Below are 12,500 nucleotides of genomic sequence, written 5' to 3' on the forward strand. Positions count from 1 at the left end.
CTGCCGATCCCGCTGCCGGTCCAGCTGCCGCGACCCTCGGTCCGACTGGGGCTTAGACATGGAATGAGCTCCGTATGCCTAAGTCAACCCACGGAACGAGCGTGCGGGCGCTCAGCCGGCCGGAGAGGCAGGATGCGCAAGCCGGGGATCGATCGGGTGCTAGGTGGGTTTAGGCACATCTTCAAATTTCTGCCGTGCCAATGCCATTTTTATGGCTTGTAAATTCATACAATGGTCCCCTAAGCCTTCACGTGAAGTTTCGTTGCAAGATGACTCGTTTTCTATTTTTCACGATTTTCGAAACTTTTTGCGGTTCGGGATTTTTTAGAATTTTTTCAGAAGGAGTTCTGGCCCCAAATTTTGTGGACGTGATCCTTCTATTTTTGTTGGCATGCACAAAAAAATTCAGCTAAAAACTCGAACCGGAGAAGATTTCGTGACCGTTTGAAAAAAGTGTCCCCATTTCAGACACTTTAACGGCTACTGGCAGCAAACCTGTAAAATCTCAAACGCTCTTTAAGGGGGTGTGAGTTCTCAGAGGTTTGATGAGGGATAGGGGGCCAACACAAGGGCCAAGTACCAGCACCCATCGCACGTCATGTGCGCACACCCCCCCGGCCCCCCTCCCAATCGCCGGAACCCCAATGCCGCCGGTCAGGTTCTCCGGCGGTACTCCGGCGGTACTCCGGCGATGCTCCGGCGATGCTGTCCCGAGTGAAAAAAATGCGGCACCAGCACATGCTGGAGCCAAGCATGGGCACCGTGGCTCAAAATCGAACTCCGGCCAAGGCCTCGACCATCAATGGCACATGATGACGCATGGTGATGGCACATGCATCGACCATCATCGGCATAGGCTGCCCTTCGGTACGGGCACCTGCCTCGACCGCCATCGGCACAAGCTGGGCCCTGGTGTGGGTTGTTGCCTCGATCACCAGCGGCACATGCTGAGCCTTGGTGCGGGCGGTTGCCTCGAGCACCATCGGCAGACCCTGGGCCCTGGTGCGGCCGGTTGCCCCGATAACCATCGGCACACGCTGGGCCCTGGAGCGGCCGGTTGCCTCGATCACCATCGGCAAAAGCTGGGCCCTGGTGCGGGCGCTTGCCTCGACCACCATCGGCACACGCTGGGCACTGGTGCGGGCGCTTGCCTCGACCACCATCGGCACACGCTGGGCCCTGGTGCGGGCGCCTGCCTCGATCACCATCGGCACACGCTGGGCCCTGGTGCGGGCGGTTGCCCCCAGCACCATCGGCACACGTTGGGCCCTGGTGCGGGCGCTTGCCTCGACCACCATCGGCACACGCTGGGCCCTGGTGCGACAGGTTGCCTCGACCACCATCGGCACACGCTGGGCCCTGGTGCGGGCGCTTGCCTCGACCACCATCGGCACACGCTCGGCCCTGGTGCGGTCGGTTGCCTCGAGCACCATCGGCACACGCTGGGCCCTGGTGCGGGCGGTTGCCTCGACCACCATCGGCACACGCTGGGCCCTGGTGCGGGCGCTTGCCTCGACCACCATCGACACACGCTGGGCCCTGGTGCGGCCGGTTGCCTCGAGCACCATCGGCACACGCTGGGCCCTGGTGCGGTCGGTTGCCTCGACCACCATCGGCACACGCTGGGCCCTGGTGCGGGCGCTTGCCTCGACCACCATCGGCACACGCTGGGCCCTGGTGCGGCAGGTTGCCTCGACCACCATCGGCACACGCTGGGCCCTGGTGCGGCAGGTTGCCTCGAGCACCATCGGCACACGCTGGGCCCTGGTGCGGTCGGTTGCCTCGAACACCATCGGCACACGCTGGGCCCTGGTGCGGCAGCTTGCCTCGACCACCATCGGCACACGCTGGGCCCTGGTGCGGCCGGTTGCCTCGAGCACCATCGGCACACGCTCGGCCCTGGTGCGGCAGGTTGCCTCGACCACCATCGGCAGCCTCGAGCACCATCGGCACACGCTGGGCCCTGGTGCGGGCGCTTGCCTCGACCACCATCGGCACACGCTCCGCCCTGGTGCGGTCGGTTGCCTCGAGCACCATCGGCACACGCTGGGCCCTGGTGCGGCAGGTTGCCTCGACCACCATCGGCACACGCTGGGCCCTGGTGCGGGCGCTTGCCTCGACCACCATCGGCACACGCTCCGCCCTGGTGCGGTCGGTTGCCTCGAGCACCATCGGCACACGCTGGGCCCTGGTGCGGCAGGTTGCCTCGACCACCATCGGCACACGCTGGGCCCTGGTGCGGGCGCTTGCCTCGACCACCATCGGCACACGCTGGGCCCTGGTGCGGGCGCTTGCCTCGACCACCATCGGCACACGCTGGGCCCTGGTGCGGCAGGTTGCCTCGACCACCATCGGCACACGCTGGGCCCTGGTGCGGGCGCTTGCCTCGAGCACCATCGGCACACGCTGGGCCCTGGTGCGGTCGGTTGCCTCGAGCACCATCGGCACACGCTGGGCCCTGGTGCGGCAGGTTGCCTCGACCATCATCGGCAGCCTCGACCACCATCGGCACACGCTGGGCCCTGGTGCGGGCGGTTGCCTCGACCACCATCGGCACACGCTGGGCCCTGGTGCGGTCGGTTGCCTCGAGCACCATCGGCACACGCTGGGCCCTGGTGCGGCAGGTTGCCTCGAGCACCATCGGCACACGCTGGGCCCTGGTGCGGCAGGTTGCCTCGACCACCATCGGCACACGCTGGGCCCTGGTGCGGGCGGTTGCCTCGACCACCATCGGCACACGCTGGGCCCTGGTGCGGGCGCTTGCCTCGAGCACCATCCGCACACGCTGGGCCCTGGTGCGGCAGGTTGCCTCGAGCACCATCGGCACACGCTGGGCCCTGGTGCGGCAGGTTGCCTCGAGCACCATCGGCACACGCTGGGCCCTGGTGCGGGAGCTTGCCTCGAGCGCCATCGGCACACGCTGGGCCCTGGTGCGGCAGGTTGCCTCGAGCCCCATCGGCACACGCTGGGCCCTGGTGCGGTCGGTTGCCTCGAGCACCATCGGCACACGCTGGGCGCTGGTGCGGGCGCTTGCCTCGACCAGCATCGGCACACGCTGGGCCCTGGTGCGGCAGGTTGCCTCGATCACCATCGGCACACGCTGGGCCCTGGTGCGACAGGTTGCCTCGAGCACCATCGGCACACTATCGGCCCTGGTGCGGGCGGTTGCCTCGACCACCGTCGGCACACGCTGGGCCCTGGTGCGGGCGCTTGCCTCGAGCACCATCGGCACACGCTGGGCCCTGGTGCGGCAGGTTGCCTCGAGCACCATCGGCACACGCTGGGCCCTGGTGCGGGAGCTTGCCTCGAGCGCCATCGGCACACGCTGGGCCCTGGTGCGGCAGGTTGCCTCGAGCACCATCGGCACACGCTGGGCCCTGGTGCGGTCGGTTGCCTCGAGCACCATCGGCACACGCTGGGCCCTGGTGCGGCAGGTTGCCTCGACCACCATCGGCACACGCTGGGCCCTGGTGCGGGCGCTTGCCTCGACCACCATCGGCACACGCTGGGCCCTGGTGCGGGCGCTTGCCTCGACCACCATCGGCACACGCTGGGCCCTGGTGCGGCAGGTTGCCTCGACCACCATCGGCACACGCTGGGCCCTGGTGCGGGCGCTTGCCTCGAGCACCATCGGCACACGCTGGGCCCTGGTGCGGTCGGTTGCCTCGAGCACCATCGGCACACGCTGGGCCCTGGTGCGGCAGGTTGCCTCGACCATCATCGGCAGCCTCGACCACCATCGGCACACGCTGGGCCCTGGTGCGGGCGGTTGCCTCGACCACCATCGGCACACGCTGGGCCCTGGTGCGGTCGGTTGCCTCGAGCACCATCGGCACACGCTGGGCCCTGGTGCGGCAGGTTGCCTCGAGCACCATCGGCACACGCTGGGCCCTGGTGCGGCAGGTTGCCTCGACCACCATCGGCACACGCTGGGCCCTGGTGCGGGCGGTTGCCTCGACCACCATCGGCACACGCTGGGCCCTGGTGCGGGCGCTTGCCTCGAGCACCATCCGCACACGCTGGGCCCTGGTGCGGCAGGTTGCCTCGAGCACCATCGGCACACGCTGGGCCCTGGTGCGGCAGGTTGCCTCGAGCACCATCGGCACACGCTGGGCCCTGGTGCGGGAGCTTGCCTCGAGCGCCATCGGCACACGCTGGGCCCTGGTGCGGCAGGTTGCCTCGAGCCCCATCGGCACACGCTGGGCCCTGGTGCGGTCGGTTGCCTCGAGCACCATCGGCACACGCTGGGCGCTGGTGCGGGCGCTTGCCTCGACCAGCATCGGCACACGCTGGGCCCTGGTGCGGCAGGTTGCCTCGATCACCATCGGCACACGCTGGGCCCTGGTGCGACAGGTTGCCTCGAGCACCATCGGCACACTATCGGCCCTGGTGCGGGCGGTTGCCTCGACCACCGTCGGCACACGCTGGGCCCTGGTGCGGGCGCTTGCCTCGAGCACCATCGGCACACGCTGGGCCCTGGTGCGGCAGGTTGCCTCGAGCACCATCGGCACACGCTGGGCCCTGGTGCGGGAGCTTGCCTCGAGCGCCATCGGCACACGCTGGGCCCTGGTGCGGCAGGTTGCCTCGAGCACCATCGGCACACGCTGGGCCCTGGTGCGGTCGGTTGCCTCGAGCACCATCGGCACACGCTGGGCCCTGGTGCGGCAGGTTGCCTCGACCACCATCGGCACACGCTGGGCCCTGGTGCGGGCGCTTGCCTCGACCACCATCGGCACACGCTGGGCCCTGGTGCGGGCGCTTGCCTCGACCACCATCGGCACACGCTGGGCCCTGGTGCGGCAGGTTGCCTCGACCACCATCGGCACACGCTGGGCCCTGGTGCGGGCGCTTGCCTCGAGCACCATCGGCACACGCTGGGCCCTGGTGCGGTCGGTTGCCTCGAGCACCATCGGCACACGCTGGGCCCTGGTGCGGCAGGTTGCCTCGACCATCATCGGCAGCCTCGACCACCATCGGCACACGCTGGGCCCTGGTGCGGGCGGTTGCCTCGACCACCATCGGCACACGCTGGGCCCTGGTGCGGTCGGTTGCCTCGAGCACCATCGGCACACGCTGGGCCCTGGTGCGGCAGGTTGCCTCGAGCACCATCGGCACACGCTGGGCCCTGGTGCGGCAGGTTGCCTCGACCACCATCGGCACACGCTGGGCCCTGGTGCGGGCGGTTGCCTCGACCACCATCGGCACACGCTGGGCCCTGGTGCGGGCGCTTGCCTCGAGCACCATCCGCACACGCTGGGCCCTGGTGCGGCAGGTTGCCTCGAGCACCATCGGCACACGCTGGGCCCTGGTGCGGGAGCTTGCCTCGAGCGCCATCGGCACACGCTGGGCCCTGGTGCGGCAGGTTGCCTCGAGCACCATCGGCACACGCTGGGCCCTGGTGCGGTCGGTTGCCTCGAGCACCATCGGCACACGCTGGGCGCTGGTGCGGGCGCTTGCCTCGACCAGCATCGGCACACGCTGGGCCCTGGTGCGGCAGGTTGCCTCGATCACCATCGGCACACGCTGGGCCCTGGTGCGACAGGTTGCCTCGAGCACCATCGGCACACTATCGGCCCTGGTGCGGGCGGTTGCCTCGACCACCGTCGGCACACGCTGGGCCCTGGTGCGGGCGCTTGCCTCGAGCACCATCGGCACACGCTGGGCCCTGGTGCGGGCGGTTGCCTCGAGCACCATCGGCACACGCTGGGCCCTGGTGGGTTTAGGCACATCTTCAAATTTCTGCCGTGCCAATGCCATTTTTATGGCTTGTAAATTCATACAATGGTCCCCTAAGCCTTCACGTGAAGTTTCGTTGGAAGATGACTCGTTTTCTATTTTTCATGATTTTTGAAACTTTTTGCGGTTCGGGATTTTTTAAAATTTTTTTATAAGGATTTTTGGCCCCAAATTTTGTAGGCATGATCCTTATATTTTTGTTGGCATGCACAAAAAAATTCAGCTAAAAACTCGAAGTAGAGAAGATTTTGTGACCGTTTGAAAAAAGTGTCCCCATTTCAGACACTTTAACGGCTACTGGTAGCAAACCTGTAAAATCTCAAATGCTCTTTAAGGGGGTGTGAATTCTCAGAGGTTTGATGAGGGATAGGGGGCCAACACAAGGCCAAGTACCAGCACCCATCGCACATCATGTGCGCACACCCCCCCGGCCCCCCTCCCAATCGCCGGAACCCCAATGCCGCCGGTCAGGTTCTCCGGCGGTACTCCGGCGATGCTCCGGCGATGCTGTCCCGAGTGAAAAAAATGCGGCACCAGCACATGCTGGAGCCAAGCATGGGCACCGTGGCTCAAAATCGAACTTCGGCCAAGGCCTCGACCATCAATGGCACATGATGACGCATGGTGATGGCACATGCATCGACCATCATCGGCATAGGCTGCCCTTCGGTACGGGCACTTGCCTCGACCGCCATCGGCACAAGCTGGGCCCTGGTGTGGGTTGTTGCCTCGATCACAATCGGCACATGCTGAGTGTCACGGACTAAGCTTTCTCTCAACAAGCACTAGCCCGCGAGGCACTTGAATGGACGCTTCCACCCAAGTCAGCCCTCAATAGATCGAGATCTGAACAAATAACCATAAACCATGGTTAGTCTCAAGCATTCACAATAAGGCACTATATATCAATATCAATCTCATCCATACACACAACAAGGCACATTCACATCGAGAAAGAAAAGAAACACATTGAGGCAACAATCGGGCATTCAATCGAGGCACATATCATTAAAATTGGGAATCATACATCGGGACCTCCCACCATCACCAGGGCCAGGGGGGCAGCCCATGGTGGGTGGCCTAAGCTCGCATAGCACCCGGTGAGACAGCCCAACAATACCCTGCCGGCTCACCCCCCCTAAAGAGCCTTAGAGATTTTAGAGCTATGCTACCAGTAACCGTTACAATGTTTGAAATGGGGACACTTTTCCTAACACAAGGGGTCTACCCGGCCATGGCCCTATACATGGGTGGCTCATGGCAACCTAAGTCCCGGTCATGGCCTTATACAAGGTTGGCTCATGACATCCTCCCCCACCTATTCTAACGACGTCCTCGTCGACTTGCTGGCTTGAAATTCTTCGATCTTCCTTTGAAATCTCTGGAGGTCGTGCTCTCTCTCCCAGCTGGTTTCTTCTAGGCCTAGTCCCTCCCACTTTACTAAGTACTCCCGAACTAGTCTTCGAGATATCTTGGTTTCCCTGTCAGCTAAGATCTCTTGGACTCGACGCTCTGAAGGTGGTTTCATGGTGATGGCGGCTCTGGTTGGCTCTCTTCGACCAGCATCTGTAGGATCTGCATGGAATGGCTTCAAGTTGCTCACATGAAATACTGGGTGCACCTTCATCCACTTTGGAGGGTCGATTTTGTAGGAAGCATTCCCCACCTTGGAAAGGACCCTTACTGGACCTTCGTACTTGCGCACCAATCTGCGATCTCTCTTCCTCAAGAACCTGGTTTGTTCAGGGACTAATCGAACAAGAACCAAATCCCCAACTTGAAATTGCTGAGCTCTACGACCCTTGTCTGCCCATTTCTTCATCCGTTTTGACGCTTTCTCTAAGTAGGCTTGTGCGATCTCCGTGTTTAGTTTCCATTCCTTGCTGAGGTTGAATGCTCTGGGATTCTTTCCTCCATATTGTTCCAAGGAAGTGTGGGGTAGCCTTGGTAATTGTCCGGTGATCACCTCAAATGGGCTCTTGTTGGTGGAAGAGCTCTTGTTGGAATTAAAACAGAGTTGAGCAACGTCCAATAAAGAGGGCCAGTTCTTTTGGTTGGCGTGGACAAAGTGCCTCAAGTATTCCTCTAACAATCCATTGAACCGTTCTGTTTGGCCATCAGTTTGAGGGTGATAGCTCGAGGAGATGTTGAGTTGGGACCCCAAAATCTTGAAAAGTTCTCTCCAAAAGGACCCTGTGAATCTAGGATCTCTATCACTGACAATGTTTTGGGGGAGGCCCCAATACTTGACCACATGTTTGAACAATAGTCGAGCTGTGTCCTCCGCTGTACAGTACTTGGGAGCAGGAATGAATGTGGCATACTTAGAGAACCGATCAATCACCACCAAGATAGCTCCAAGATCGCCAACCTTGGGTAGGCTCGAGATGAAATCGAGGGAGATGCTTTCCCACGGTTTGGTAGGTACCGATAAAGGTTCAAGCATACCTGCAGGTTTCCTCTTCTCGACTTTGTCTTGTTGGCAAATGAGGCAAGTCTTCGTATATTCCATCACATCTTGTCGCATTTGAGGCCAATAATAACCTTGTTTCAATAACGCCAATGTGCGCTGCCAGCCCGGATGTCCCGCCCATGGGGTGTCATGACACTCCCTCATCAGCATCTGTCTCAGACCTCCTGCTCTTGGCACAAAGACTCGAGGTCCCTTGGTCCACAAGACCCCATTTTCTTTCCAGAAATGTTTGGACTTCCCTTCTTCCACTAGCTTCAAAATGGCACAGGCTTGCGGGTCTTTCCCTAAATGGTCTCCAATCAACTTATGGATGTCTGTAGTGGCTCTGCTAGCCACCATTGGGGCCATTCTTCTGAGGGCCGCTAACTCTGGCCGCCTGCTCAAGGCATCCGCCACTTGATTAGTCTTCCCCGCGGTATGCTCAAAATAAAAGTCGAACTCAGCTAAAAATTCCTGCCACCTAGCTTGTTTCGCCGTGAGTCTTGGTTGGGTGAGGAAGTGGCTAACGGCTGTGTTGTCTGTCTTCACGACAAAGTGCGCACCCAACAAGTAATGCCGCCAAGTCCTCAAGCAATGAACCACCGCAAGGAGCTCTTTCTCCTGGGCTGTGTATTTCCTTTCAGCTTCGCTCAGCTTCCTACTTTCGAATGCTACCGGGTGATGTTGTTGTAAAAGCACACCTCCAATAGCAAAATCCGATGCATCCGTCTGGACTTCAAAAGGCTTTCCAATATCGGGGAGAGCTAAGATGGGATCCTTCATAATAGCATCCTTCAATCCCTCAAAGGCCTCCTGGCACTCGTTCGTCCAACACCATTTATGTTCCTTCTTCAGTAGCTCCGTGAGGGCCGTGGTCTTACGAGAGTACCCTTCCACAAACCTTCTATAATAGTTGGCTAGTCCCAAAAAGGAGCGGAGCTCACTAACATTCTTCGGTATCGTCCACTCTTTGATGGCCCTGACTTTTTCCATGTCCATTCGGATGTGGCCACGTTCGACAATGTGACCGAGAAAATGGATTTGGGTCTGAGCGAATGCACACTTCTCCCTTTTTACATATAACTGATGGTCCTGTAACCTTTGAAATACCTGGCGCAGGTGTTCTTGATGTTCTTCCAACGTGGAGCTATACACCACTATATCATCTAAATAAATGACTACAAACTTGTCTAGGTAGTCATGAAACACCTGATTCATCAATGTACAAAATGTGGCAGGAGCATTGGTTAGTCCAAAAGGCATCACAAGGAATTCAAATGAACCATACCGTGTTACACAGGTAGTCTTCGGCTCATCTCCCTCGAGGATTCTGACCTGATGGTATCCCGATCTCAGGTCCAGTTTGGAGAAGTATTTGGCCCCGCTCAATTGATCAAACAAGTCTGCTATGAGCGGGATAGGATATTTGTTTCTTACGGTGACTTTGTTCAAAGCCCTGTAGTCGACACATAAGCGCAAGCTCCCATCATGCTTTTTCTGGAATAGCACTGGCGCTCCGAAAGGAGCCTTTGATGGTCGGATGAACCCGGCTTGTAGAAGCTCATCCAACTGTTTTCTCAGCTCGGCCAACTCTGGCGGGGCCATGCGATAGGGGGCTCTAGCAGGGGGTTTTGCCCCTGGGAGTAGCTCAATTTCGTGGTCCACTGCTCGTCGAGGGGGTAGAACCTTGGGCAACATCTCTGGCATCACCTCTTTGAATTCTTCTAACACTTTCTTCACGCCATTGGGTATTGGTTCTACTTTCGACCCTTCTTTGTAGATCGGCATGGCCACAAAAGAGGGTTCCCCTCTCTTTACCCCTTTCTTGAATTGCAAAGCCGAAATCATTTTCTTCCCACTCTTTGGCAAGATATTGGCTGGCACCACACATGGGTGTTCTCCTAAGAACAACAAGCAGCTAGCAGCGGGGATAGGGATCACCTGAGCCAACGTCATGAAGTCCAATCCTAGAACGACATCAAAGTCATCCATGGGGGAGACTGTGAAGTCTACCTTCCCTTCCCATGGCCCCAATTGGGTCGTCACACTTTTCGAGCTTCCACTGATTGCAAAGGCTGGCGAATTGACCGCCTTCATTCGCCCACAGTCTTTACCAATCTGAAGACCACACCTTTTTGCTTCTTCTGGTGTGATGAAAGTGTCGGTTGCGCCTGTATCCACCATAGCCTTGGTGGTTTTCCCATTGATCGTCAAGTTCACGTACATCAAGCCTCTGCTTTGCTCTTTCTTTATAGTGTTCAATTGGGTGTGAAGGGCACTGAGGAACCTTATTGAGCCCATCCTGGCTGGCTCCTCTTCAGCTTCTTCAACGCTCTCGGGCACTTTTGCAGACTCTTGGGATGAGGTCCTTAAGGCATTAAGGGCTCCTCGGTGCGGGCACTCAGCCACTCGATGCGGCCCCTTGCAAAGAAAGCAAGCAAGCGGTTGCCTAGGCTTGAAGGTCCCTGCGTTGTTTGTCCTAGGCTGGATGCTATCTCGCCCAAAGGACTTCCTGTCTGATCCCCAACTGAAGGGTCGGTCCAACCTAGTTATCTTTCCCCCACTCCCAAGATTAGAGCTACTACCCGGTGGTGGAGGGTTCTTCCGTTTTAACGAACCATCATTAAAATCATGAAGACGTTCCGCTGCAGCCATGGCCGTCGTCACATCTTGCACTCTTTGCCTCTGTAGCTCTGTCCTCGCCCATGGCTTGAGGCCCTCAATAAAATGGAATAACTTGTCCTTCTCGGACATGTCCCTAATATCCAGTATCAGGGTAGAAAAGTTCCTCACGAACTCTCGCACCGTTCCGGTTTGCACCAACTCTCGAAGTCTCCTTCGAGCCATATAATCCACATTCTCCGGAAAAAACTGGTTTTTCAGTTCACGCTTCAGATCTGTCCAGGTCTTAATCGGGCACTCGTCATCGACAAACTTGGAGCGCCACCACAACTTGGCATCCCCTACGAGATACATCGATGCCATTGTCACCTTGTCTTCCTCTGAACTTGTGTGTACAGCTCGGAAGTATTGTTCCATGTCGAACAGGAAATTCTCAAGTTCCTTAGCATCCCTTGCCCCCTCAAAGCACCGAGGCTCCGGTACTTTGGGCCTTTGTCCCCTGTCCGTCGAGCTTGAACTCGAACTGGCCACCGCCATTTGTAGGATGCTCATCTGGGCCCTGAGCTCCTCAAACTCCTTGTGGAGTATGTTCAAGGCATCTCTAGCCTCTTCGCTCACATTGTGGAGAGTATCGGACAACTCCCGCTGGGTTGTCTCGATCTCCCTCACTCGGTCTTTTGTTACCATATGGGTTTTCATTGCGGCCACCGCGGCCTCAAGTTCCTCAATTCTCTGCCGATGATCCGGTCCACCACTTGTGGCCATCTCATCCATTTCTCTAGCACTTCTCAACCGTGCTCTGATACCACGTGTCACGGACTAAGCTTTCTCTCAACAAGCACTAGCCCGCGAGGCACTTGAATGGACGCTTCCACCCAAGTCAGCCCTCAATAGATCGAGATCTGAACAAATAACCATAAACCATGGTTAGTCTCAAGCATTCACAATAAGGCACTATATATCAATATCAATCTCATCCATACACACAACAAGGCACATTCACATCGAGAAAGAAAAGAAACACATTGAGGCAACAATCGGGCATTCAATCGAGGCACATATCATTAAAATTGGGAATCATACATCGGGACCTCCCACCATCACCAGGGCCAGGGGGGCAGCCCATGGTGGGTGGCCTAAGCTCGCATAGCACCCGGTGAGACAGCCCAACAATACCCTGCCGGCTCACCCCCCCTAAAGAGCCTTAGAGATTTTAGAGCTATGCTACCAGTAACCGTTACAATGTTTGAAATGGGGACACTTTTCCTAACACAAGGGGTCTACCCGGCCATGGCCCTATACATGGGTGGCTCATGGCAACCTAAGTCCCGGTCATGGCCTTATACAAGGTTGGCTCATGACACTGAGCCTTGGTGCGGGCGGTTGCCTCGAGCACCATCGGCAGACCCTGGGCCCTGGTGCGGCCGGTTGCCCCGATAACCATCGACACACGCTGGGCCCTGGGGCGGGCGCTTGCCCCCAGCACCATCGGCACACGCTGGGCCCTGGTGCGGGCGCTTGCCTCGACCACCATCGGCACACGCTGGGCACTGGTGCGGGCGCTTGCCTCGACCACCATCGGCACACGCTGGGCCCTGGTGCGGGCGCTTGCCCCCAGCACCATCGGCACACGCTGGGCCCTGGTGCGGGCGGTTGCCCCCAGCACCATCGGCACACGCAGGGCCCTGGT

This window comes from Durio zibethinus, unplaced genomic scaffold (assembly GCF_047325235.1).
Source record: "Durio zibethinus cultivar Kanyao isolate XHJ-2024 unplaced genomic scaffold, ASM4732523v1 HiC_scaffold_387, whole genome shotgun sequence".
Classification (NCBI taxonomy): Eukaryota; Viridiplantae; Streptophyta; class Magnoliopsida; order Malvales; family Malvaceae; genus Durio; species Durio zibethinus.